The following is a 5,187-nucleotide window of genomic DNA, read 5'->3' as shown; positions in this document are numbered from 1 at the left end:
CAACGCCAACTGACATGAGCACAAACGCACGCATGCACACTCGTATAGATTTCCGTTCAAATTAGCCTGTCAATCTGACTCATAACAGAATTTTCACAACTTTTTTTCACAGGAACTGTACAGACCAACCATCGTAAGAAAGAGGGAATCATCTGCTCACTTCACCAAGAATGGCTGTTCAATTATTTGGCACTTGTGGAATAATCGTAGTCCCGAAACCGATTATACACCGGTGCCAAGTCACCAGTTCAGCCTTAGACATCAATTAAGCTGCAAGCCTTCATCAGCAATTGGCATCATTGCTTCATAATCTTTCAGGGAACATTATATAATTGTGACCCTCCACCACGACATGAGTCGCATGTCACCTTTGCATGATTTTCATATTTTTACATTTTCATAAAGAGTGTTTTATGCTCTATCCAGTGGTGAAACCCGTTTTAGAAAAGAACGAAAACTGTTTGAGTTATAAGCCTGTGACTAAGGTGACCCTCACACTGTTACCAGACACTCCCCGGACTTATATTAAGCCTAGCGCAGAACCGCGCGAGGTGACATGCGACTCATTTCGTGGTGGAGGGTCACATTATTATGAGACGGTGGTCTTGGACATTTTTTAAAAACTTCAAATCAGTACATTAAATAAACCCATCAATATTGAGACACCAGTTCGTGTTATCTTTGAGTTTGTTGTGTTTTCTTGTTGTTTTTCATCTGGCTCTCAAATTAAAATCCTTATTTAAATCGTTTTTCTTGACATCAAAACATCATTGCTTCATAGTATTCTTGGAACACCATAACGCATTTGTTTTGTGTGTGTGTGTGTGTGTGTGTGTGTGTGTGTGTGTGTGTGTGTGTGTGTGTGTGTGTGTGTGTGTGTGTGTGTGTGTGTGTGTGTGTGTGTGTGTGTGTGTGTTTGTTTGTTTGTTTGTCTTTTACAATGGTCATCAACATCAGTTACTGAGCAAACACCACGCTCGTCGTCAACATCAAGACATTTATTGAGTAATCTTGTGTGTGTGTGTGTGGGGGGGGGAGATACAGAGGTCAGTGTAACTTAATGTAGCATTTGATCTTCGACATCATTCATGATTGGTCATTGGGCCATTAAGATCTTTCTTTGTCATGAAGACATGATTTGCCATAAACTTCTTTCATTATGCTTGAACGCAAAGTCTATCATAATAAACCATAATTTTTCTGTCACCTGAAGCTTTGCTTTTGTGACATCGTCATTGCGAAACTTCAGACCCTCGGCACATGATCAAGATGTTGTGTGGTGTAGTTCAAATGTTGCCTCCCCCCCCACCCGTCCACTGGCTGTCAGTTTGCATAGCGTTATACTGGCGCGGGTGCCAGTGTGCACACATCCCAATAAACATGCCAGAACTGGGCCACTGCTGGCTTTTTGCTGGCAAGTTTGGTAAAGCTGGCCATAAAAAAACCAACATTGGGCCAATTATGGTTTGCCAACAAAGGCCCAGTTATGGCTTGCCATCACTGGCCCATCTCTGGCATTCCAGTAATATTGTCGGCCAGTAAAATGCCTTAATTGGCCCACTGTTGGCACGCCATTGGTGGCCCAGTGCTTGTTTGCCAGCATTGGGCCATAGGTGGCGATTTGCTGGCAATTATAGGTGGGTTTTTGCTGGCACGCCAGCAGTGGGCCAATGCTGGATAATTGCTGGCAAGAAGATCTGCGACAGCACAGCGGTATGACTTTCTCACTTGGAGTGACGTAATGTACAAACAAATGTCGAAATATCTTGACGTCACTCGTGATGATGACGCATTGTCAACTAAATCCGGCCCGCGGTGGTTCTGCAGATGTCCGGTTATTTGTTTTGCATTCAACTTCAAGGAATTTCCAAAGCACCTTCTTCGATTTCAGTACGCGTCCGATCTCCTCCGGCTAGAAGCAAGCGTGGTGAGTTTCACAAACAGTTGTGTGAGCAGGTCGTCGCAACGGCGTTAGATCTAGTATCTTCTTGTTCTTTTCCTCCGTTGTCGGTCTTTTTTTCAACTTTCTTCTGCTGGACGTTTGAGTCAGTTCGCAAAATATAATAGACTTTAAGAAGTCGTCCTCTCTGTAAGAAAGAATCTGCGCGCGCACGCGCGTGTGTGTGTGTGTGTGTGTGTGTGTGTGTGTGTGTGTGTGTGTGTGTGTGCGCGCCCGCGCGCGCGGTTGTGTGTGTGTGTGTGTGTGTGTGTGCGCCCGCGCGCGCGGTTGTGTGTGTGTGTGTGTGTGTGTGTGTGTGTGTGTGTGTGTGTGTGTGCCTTTTTCCTTTCTTTGTGTGATTGAGTTTGTTTTGTCTCTGTCAAAAGAAAAGCACCATAGGCATTACCATAAGCTTACTTGTAACCAAACAAATTGCATCTTGTGAATGTTGACATTGAGTATGTGTCTATTCACTCCAGGACAAAGATTTGTGCAAGTGTCTGACTGCCCAACTGGATAAGATGCAGCTCGCCTGGGTCTCAGTTCCTGAGAGAAACGCAAGAGAGCTGTCCGAGACAACGTAAGCTTCGCAGGTTAGATCAAAATACATATTCCTGTTGACCCCTTACTTCTGCTTGGCATTTTAGTCAGTTCAGAAAATATGATAGATTACAAGAAGTCGTCCTCTCTGTGAGAATGCCTCTGTGTGTGTATGTGTGTGTGTGTGTGTGTGTGTGTGTGCGCGTGTGTGTGTGCGCGTGTGTGTGTGTGAGCGCGCGCGCGTGCGTGCGTGCGTGTGCTGTTTGCTTGCATGCCTGCGTGTATGCTTGCGTTTGTTTGGTTGTTTGGTTGTGTGTGTGTGTGTGTGTGTGTGTGTGTGTGTGTGTGTGTGTGTGTGTGTGTGTGTGTGTGTGTGTGTGTGTGTGTGTGTGTGTGTGTGTGTGATATGGAATAATGAATTAAAACCAACAAAACTCGTTTGCTTTCATGTTTCAAGAGGTGAACGGCAGGAGGACTTGAGAGTTTCAATGGCTTACCGTAGGCTACGACGTCAGGACAAAGAAAAGAAGCGTTATCTCAACGTTGCGGATGCGAACAGAGAAATGACAGAATCAAGACAATCCTACGGAGGTTTACTGGGAAGTGAACAAGAAACATTCCTGCCTTTGGTCATCATGTCTCGAGTGTGAAATTTAGAACGCTGTACAAATAAAATAAAACAGTGAGCAACTGAAAACAAAGCGTACGTTTCTGTAATGTTTCGGTAATGAGTCGTTGCTGTTTGGAAGCTTTACATTTGTTTTGTTTTTAATATATATTACTGTATTGTTGTTGTGCCCGCTATGACTGCGTTGATGACGATATTCTGTCAAAACCACTGCCTTTACTTGCCAGATAAGTTACACGACAAATGTGATTAGCATTTCAATTGCATTTTACTGATGAATTTGATAATTACGCATATGCATATTGCTAATGTACAGCTTGACAGCATTGCCCTTTGCTTTATTTGCGCATGTCTTGCCGCCAGCATGGGTTGAAAAGTCCATTGATGTGCTGTGTTTTGTTATTGTTATTACATTCACAGTAAAAAATGACAAAACAAAGCATATTTATAGACTTCTAACAACCATCTATGGGCTAACAAGACTGTGCAGATCGAGTACATGAATAGAGCCGTCATTCTATCCGAATCAGTGGTATTGGTATATTTCCTGCAACTTATTGGCATTTTGCTGGCAATGGTAAAGACAGAAATATGGCATTTTGCCGGGCCAGTTGTGGCCCGGTAATTTCAGCAGGTAAAGGGCCATTAACGGAAAATATATGGAAAAAAGTTTTTTTTTATATGGAACTAAAAACCTGCAAAATGCTGGCAAAATGCTGGCGAAATGCTGGCAAAATGCTGGGTTTTTGATGGCAAGCCATCAATAAGCCATCAAATAAATGATGGGTTTTTGCTGGCAAAATTCTGGCAAAATGATGGCAAAATGATGGCAAGCCATCAAAAAGCCATCAAATAAATGATGGGTTTTTGCTGGCAAAATTCTGGCAAAATGATGGCAAAATGATGGCAAGCCATCAATAAGCCATCAAATAAATGATGGGTTTTTGCTGGCAAAATTCTGGCAAAATGATGGCAAAATGATGGCAAGCCATCAAAAAGCCATCAAATAAATGATGGGTTTTTGCTGGCAAATTGCTGGCAAATTGCTGGAAAAATGATGGCAAGCCATCAAAAAGCCAGCAAATAAATGATGGGTTTTTGCTGGCAAAGTGCTGGCTTGCCAGTGATGGCCCATCAATTTGCCAATGTGCATACGGGTAATATGCCAGCATTGGGCCATAGGTGGGCCTTTGATGGCAGTAGTTCTGGCAACTGGCATTGCCATCAAAACGCCAGCAGTGGCCCAGTTCTGGCATGTTTATTGGGCATACAGTGTGTCGATGTGGGTTAATTAAAGTGCATTCCAGTTATGGTGTTCTACAAATGTTAATAGAATAATGTGTGTGCAGTGTATTCGCTTGCGTGTGTGTGTGTGTATGTGTGTGTGACTGTGTACGTCAGTCAGTGTGTATGTACCTGTGTGTACGTCAGTCAGTGTGTATGTGTGTGTGTGTGTGTGCGTGTGTGTGTGTGTGTGTGTGTGTGTGTGTGTGTGGCTGTATCTTTCATTATATTAAATTCAGTGCATTTGTCAAATCAGTTACACATTTTATCTGGCATGTTCCCAGATGATTTGATTTCGTGAAGTGTGACTCAACCGTTCACATGCATGTGTACCTCTGTAAACACATATGTCAATTACCCGAAGACTGCTGTAAGGTAAGAGGTATCAATGTCATGAGAGTATGATCGTTTCAGTAGTATTCGCTGCCCGGACTGTTCTCACGTTCAACGCACGGAGAACACGAAGAAAAGCTGCTTTACCGCAAAGAGGACGACAGTCCAGGGGAGAGAATTCGAGGAACACTAAGAATTTTGTCGCGCTAGTGCAAGGAAAAGTACTCGTAATCGACACAGTTTGAGGTTGCGGACGCATTACCTCCCCTTCTCCCTTTCAGAATGTTCTTGCATGTCTTACTTTTCACTACTGTATCACTTCTCTCTGTAGTGCTAGTTTTGTAAAATTTGTATTATTGTTGTTGTATTGTATGTTATAATGTTGCTCTGGCATGGCAAAAATTGACTCAAAAACAAACGTTGCAACAAGCAGTTCATGAACAGCAATCAGACAAGACAATTC

The 5,187-nt window shown here is 43.1% G+C and overlaps 1 long non-coding RNA gene across 1 annotated transcript; it reads left to right on the top strand.

Moving 5' to 3' along the window:
• Positions 1-1,372: 1,372 nt before the first annotated feature.
• LOC138965881 (uncharacterized) lies at positions 1,373-3,180 on the top strand. The gene is made up of 2 exons (XR_011455546.1): positions 1,373-2,532; positions 2,937-3,180. It is a non-coding gene; the product is annotated as an uncharacterized lncRNA (long non-coding RNA).
• Positions 3,181-5,187: the final 2,007 nt, after the last annotated feature.

Source organism: Littorina saxatilis, linkage group LG5 (assembly GCF_037325665.1).
Source record: "Littorina saxatilis isolate snail1 linkage group LG5, US_GU_Lsax_2.0, whole genome shotgun sequence".
Lineage (NCBI taxonomy): Eukaryota > Metazoa > Mollusca > Gastropoda > Littorinimorpha > Littorinidae > Littorina > Littorina saxatilis.
This window is presented reverse-complemented; position numbering and strand designations above follow the sequence as displayed.